The 6,611-nt window shown below is 33.1% G+C and overlaps 1 long non-coding RNA gene across 1 annotated transcript in view; it reads left to right on the forward strand.

Annotated features, from left to right (window-relative positions):
* LOC111737375 overlaps window positions 1–6,158 on the forward strand; it is an 85,987-nt gene extending 79,829 nt beyond the window's left edge. Inside the window, exon 3 of the long non-coding RNA XR_002779421.1 lies at window positions 5,998–6,158. This is a non-coding gene — a long non-coding RNA (uncharacterized LOC111737375). The remainder of the gene's footprint in view (window positions 1–5,997) is intronic.
* The last annotated feature ends 453 nt before the right edge of the window (window positions 6,159–6,611 follow it).

Below are 6,611 nucleotides of genomic sequence, written 5' to 3' on the forward strand. Positions count from 1 at the left end.
CAGCATGTGTCAGTGGCAGATCAAATAATAAAAGCAAATTTTAATAAGTGAGACTCAAAAAGGGATTTATAAAGCTCAGGGGATTTAGAGAGGAGTGTTCATTTTAGGGAATTCCACAGATCGGGTGTATAACAGGTGAATGCTCTGTTGCCCATGGATGAGAGACTTGACAAGGGGGTTGATGAACTTGAGATTTATTGTTAGAAAGTCAAGACTGAGGGCATGTATAAGTGGGAGCCAATTCTGATAGGAGTGAATGGGAAGTTCCACAAAGGTAATGAAAAACTCTGAGCCAAATTTTAAAGTCAATGTAGTGACTGGTAACAAGTGAGTGTAAATCTGCCATAATTGAAGTTAGGTGATTGAATTTATTGCCATGAGTAAATGCAAGGGTTCCAGTGGGTTGAACAGTGGTGTGCTTTGTGTTAGACTTTGGAGAGGGTCCTTATTAACATAATCTAGAAGTCATAACAGTATGTGTCCTAACAATAAAAGCAACACAAGTGCTTAAAAAATAACAATGGATGAAGTGCTTCGAACTTTTGGGATAGCTCAGTGAAAAGTTTTTCTTTAATAAAGACTTTTAGATAGTTAACTGTGAATTATTTGGGAAAACAAAGAGTAATGTGGAAATACAAGTTTTAAAGTAAGAGCAGGACCTTTATAAATGCCATTTAAATAAAAATGACAAATGCAGCAAGTAACAAGAGACAAATGAACTAGTCACAGAAGGTAAAGGGGATTATATAATATTCTCTATAATGTTACAGGAATAGTTGTTTCTTATAGTAAAGAGATGTTCTTGGTTCTAAATAAGGTCTATTCTTACAAATAGAAAAACTGTTAAAATTGCACTGGTATCTAATATTGAAATTTCTTTCATCTAATCTGCTCTTCTGCCCCCATACTCTCTTGGAACTAAAGTATTTGTTGCCAATGGATTTTAACAAGGGCACACTTTACGGTATCAGCACTCCAACTCAGAACTGAAAGATGTTTTAGAACAACATTCAATCTTTTCCTCACATTCATTTATTCCTACTTTAAGTCTTCTTTAATATTTGCAGACATCTATTTTATTGAGAAGTTTAAAAATCTCTGAAGGGAAGAACATGTCTCTCTTTGTTGTCTTCAGTTTCTAACACAATGTATTCCACAAAGAAAATTTGAATGTTGATTCTAGCCTTTATGTTGATAATTTAGGAATGCTTTTCAAAAATATTGAAATTACCTCCTGCCTTAGTTCCTTCTCACTGCTGTAATAGATTATCATGGCCTGGGTGGCTTATAAACAACAAAGAGTTATTTCTCACAGTTCTAGGAACTGGGAAGTCCAAAATCAAGGTGCTAGCAGCTTTGGTGTCTGGTGAGTGTCTTATTTCTGCTTCACTGAGGACTATCTTGTCTTTGTTTTCTCACATGGTAGAAGGAACAAGGGAGCTCTCTAGGGTCTCTTTTCTAAGAACACTAATCCCATTCATGAGAGCTTCACCCTCATCACCTAATCACTTCTCAAAAACCTTATCTCCTAATACCATTATAATGGAAGTTAGGATTTCAGCATATGAATTTGGGGAGACATAACCATTCAATATACAACACTTCCTATGAACATTTTATTTTCCTTGCTATCATCCACAGCCATAATAAATGGATGTAATTAAAAATATATATTTTAGGCATAGTAAAAAAGTAGGTGAGAAAAGAGCTTAATTCAATAACTTATTTTATTATTTCAATTTATTCAACAAATATTATTGATCATCTGTTTTGTGCCAGGCACTCTTTTAAGTGTTTGAGATACATCAATGAACTAAAGTGACAAAATTATCTACCTTTGTTTGTGTGTCTGTGTGTGTGAGGGGGTGTCAGATAATAAACGATCCCCAAAGAAGTATAGTATATAGTATGTTATAAGGTGATATGTGCTATGGAGGGAAGATCTAGAGAAGGGCGAGGAGCACTGGGAATGTGTCAAGATTCAAGGGAAGTTAAAATTTTAAATAAGTAGTTATGGATAGGTAAAGACTGAGTAAAGCTTTGAAGAAAATGGTTAGCCATGTGGACTTCTGGGGAACGAACAATATAAAGGGCTCAAGACAACAATGTGCAAGGAGCATGGGACTGGAGCAGAATGAATGGGAAAGAGAGTAGTACCTGCTAGTGGGAGATTTTCTGTGGCCTTGTAAACCACATTCTGATCATAAACACATTAGCTTTTATTCTGAGTGAAAGGGGACATCTATAGTGGGTATTAAGTACAGAAATGAGATGACCTGACTATATTTTTAAAGGATGACTTGGTTGATGTGTTGGTAATGAAGTTTAGGGTGCAAAGTTGTAATTAATATTTATTGAAGTCTCCACTCACTGCCAATTGGTATAGATGAGAAAATATGATAGTATGAAGATAGATAATACATGGTGGAAAGTAAAGGGCTAACACTTCTTATGCTTTAAAGCTGACTTGTTGGGTAAGTTTTTTGTTGTAGTTGGTTTTTGTTTTTTGTTTTTTTTTAAATAAGAAACCATGTAAAACATACTGAATAAAACAGTGAAATATTGCGAGGTATGATAGTAAATGCTTATATGCGACCATTATCTACTGGCCTTTATTTAGTGAGTCTAAGCCATGGAGTTTTAAAAGTTGGAAGGCACCTTAGAAATCATCTAGTGATTCTATTCCTTCTTACATCAGAGAGCTGACTTCTAGAGAGGAGTTAGGTGAGGAATCCCATTGACACAGTTGCTGGGCCTGGACTCCAATACAGATGTTCAGATTTTAAGTCTAATACTTTCTTTCTAGTTAATACAGCTTGTCTCTATTTATAGCAGTGTTGATGTCCATTAAAACAATCTTTAGACTGTAAGGAACAGACATTTTCTGAGCAAAACTATTGTGATATTTCTTTTTAAAGGAGAAAGAAAAAATGCTTTTTGAGACAACTCATCAGCAACATCATCTGCTACCCCCTTAGAACAGATATTCATTGAAATTTATTGTCACTGGTGAAAACTATTTAAAAAATCTAATGAGAAAAATAAATATCTTTTTGGATTACAAAGAAGAGTTTTATTTTTGAAATGCCAAAAGTCAATGAACGGCACTAAAAGAAGGAAACAATAATCTAGATAATCAAAGGCATTTTTCTTCAGCTTCAAAATGACAAATACCAAAAAATAATGCTTTTTGAGAGCAAGAAGTTTACTTTTTAATAAAAATATGTTAAAATTAGTTGGTATATTCACAGCAGAACAGATGATACTGAAACAATATATAAAATTATTACTGGTATCTGTTAAAATAATGGTTAATTTTATATAAAAAAGAATAAAAAATAACAACAAAATAACAAATACACAAAATAAAAATAGCAGCTAAATAAGCAGAAGTTTATTTCTCTCTTACAAAACAGGCTGGCCAGTCTTTCCTGGTGTCATAATTCTTTTCCCGGAGCTCATTCAGGGAGCTCAGATCCATCCATCTTCAGGCTCTAAAACAAAGGTCAAAACATATTTTTTTGTGTGTGAAGGCCTGATAGGAAATATTTTAGACTTTGTAATCATACCATACCATTCAACTGTCTCAACTATTCATCTCCCCCATCGTATTGTGAAAACAGCCATAGACAATACATAAATGAATGGGTGTGGCTGTGTCCCCATATTTACAAGACAGGCAGTGAATTAATCATTAGATTTCAGGCAATAGTTTAGGTTACAAACCTATTCTTCAGTTACTGCCTGAGTCAGCTTGGTTGAAGGTGAGTCACTGGGAAATCAACGTTTCAGCTCTAACAAAGAGACAAAGAAGCTAGAGAAATGTATGCCTGTTGTTATAAATCCAAAGTGGCATATTTTACTTCTGCTCCCATTTCATTAGTCCAAACCTACTAATGCTGCTATACTTAGCTGAAAGAATATTGGGAAATTTGCCAAACATAAACAAAAAAATGAGTAGATAAAGGACACTGGAGGACAAAAGCAACACAATGCTTGATTTGCTTTATGCTGAAATTTTACCATTGATTATCTACCCAACAAATAATCAATATGCTAATAATTACAAGTGATTACATGAATATTGTTATTTTAGAAATACCTATATTATTTCACTTTTATTATGAAAAATTTCAAATATAAAAAAGGAAAGAATGGTACAGTATTCACTCAGATACTCATACATAGGTTAATAATATATATTTTGCTATGTATTTTTTATCATATATCTATACTTCCTTGTATCCTTCTAACGATAAATCCATCTGTCTTTATATCTCCAAATTAAACTACAGATATCAGTATACCTCACTCCTGAGCATGTTCTCTTTAATGCCATTAATTAGAATTCATTACTTGATTATAGTTTTTTTAGGTAGAATTTATATACCATAAAATACATGAATCTTAAGTATGCCGTTTAATAAACATTTTCAAAAATATTTGTAACCCTACTTCAAATCAATCGTTCTCCTAAGCAATCACTATTCTTATTCTTCTTACCATAGACTAGTTTTTACTATTTTAGAGCTTCATATAAATATCATATAATATTAACTCTTTTGTGAAAGGTTTCTTTTACTTAGCCTATTTTTTTTTTTTTTTTTTGACGTTTCCTTTATGCTGTTGTATATATCAGTAGTTTCTTTGTATGAATACTCCACAGGGTGTTTATCCATGTTCCTGTCAGTAGACATCAGAACTTTTTTTTTCAGTTTTGGTTTATCAAGAACAAATCAGCTTTGAACATTTTTGTACAAGTCATTTTGTAGATATATAGTGTAAAAGAATATAATAATAATGACGACGATGTCAACCAAGACTGGAATTGTGAGGGCCTGTAGGGGGAGCTCTCACTCCTATGATGGATCACAAGTACCTGGAGGGACTGTCTCCTTTCTCTTCTCTTCTAAAGAAGTTCTTTTGTGTCCTGGGCAGCTTGTTCAAAATTGCAGTTCTCTCTTTTTTCCCCGAATAAACTCTTTTGGTTGGAGGAGAACATCTAACTAACTTTTTGTTTAGGATCGGAAATAGATACACACATTCAAACACACATACACACAGTTTTTTTTCCTCTTGCATAAATATGTAGGAGTAGAAATGTAGAATTGTCGACTAAGGGGTAAGTATATATTAGTTTTATCAAAAATTTATAATTTTTTTTCATGTAATTCAACCATTTTATACTTCTGTCATCAGCACATGAGGATTGCAGTTGCTCTACATGCTCACCATTTAGGATTGTTAGTCTTTTTAATTTTAGCTAGTTGGTGATTTAATGTGGGCCTATGTTATTTATGTAGAGAATTCTACCAGAAGGAACATATTCCCTTTAAAAAGATTAAAATTAATTTATAATAGAGGTGAAAAATTTTCTCTCTGAGCTATTAACCTAGAGGTAGAAACTCTAAAATAATTCAATGATAGTACAGCTACCCTGTATTGCTAAACTCCATGTAACACTGTTCATGTGGTAGTTTATGTAAATAGATTTAGATTTCAGTGAGATTGGAGGGACGGTCTTAATATAGTTTAAAATATAAATATTGCCCCTTGATGGCCATCCTGAAAAACTAAAAATATTTAATAGTCACACAAATGACAAGAATACTCCCAAATTACTCTCTTAATTTTTATTTTCTAAATGTTAGGTAGCTAGTCAGACATGAGTGACAAGGAAACAAGGGAATAGGGACCCAGCCTAGAGACTGCCCAAAGAATACCCAATGGTAGTAGAATTATGGGTAAGCACACGGACACTTGGCAAAGAGTTACATAGCAGCCAAGTGTCAATCAAAATGGCCTCCCATACCAATCACCCTAGGATGACTTTAGAACCACCACTCATGGCCCAAATATAAGGCAGATATTTCTACTTCTGGGGGTTTTTGGTTATTGTTACGGTGCTCTGTTACAGCTCTTTACCAAAACCATGTGCATACTTGCAGCGTGCTTTGTCTTTCTAAAATATACTTTTAATAAACTTTTTCTAAATAGCACTGATCTGTGATTCTACACAGCATCAATGAGGAAGAACAGAGGAAAAATGCTAACTACCACTTCTGCGCCATTATCTCCATCCCCCTGCCTTTGGAGTAACACTAAAGTTCAAATCGGCCCCAAGGGTAACGTAAAGATTACCAATTAAAATAATTTTAATCAAGACAATTATAGCAAACTTATTTAATAAAGCAAAGTAAAAAAATGAAAAGTCTATTACCAAAGTAAAGAAACATTTAGCTGATATTTTTCCCTGTAACTTTACTCCAAGAATTTTGGTAACTATTGTTGTCATATAAGAATCATTGAGAGACATGAAAAAATTGGCTTTATGAAAGCACGGTTATAAAACAGCTAATATGTTTATCTTTACTTTTTTTATTTCTCTGTCAATCTCTGTTGTGTTTTGTACCAAACACGAATATCTTGTAGTATTTAGGAGAAGATAATGGAAGAGAAATACCAATAAAAAAGAACAATAAGAAATACAATGTTGTTGTTGTTGTTTTTAATTAACTTCTTTTCAGATATCAATTTTCCAGAAAGTTAATAAAGAGCTATTCGATAACTAAACATTTCTCTTTTTCTCTTCTTTTCTTCTTTCTTTCCTT

Source organism: Pteropus vampyrus, unplaced genomic scaffold (genome assembly GCF_000151845.1).
Source record: "Pteropus vampyrus isolate Shadow unplaced genomic scaffold, Pvam_2.0 Scaffold26, whole genome shotgun sequence".
Lineage (NCBI taxonomy): Eukaryota > Metazoa > Chordata > Mammalia > Chiroptera > Pteropodidae > Pteropus > Pteropus vampyrus.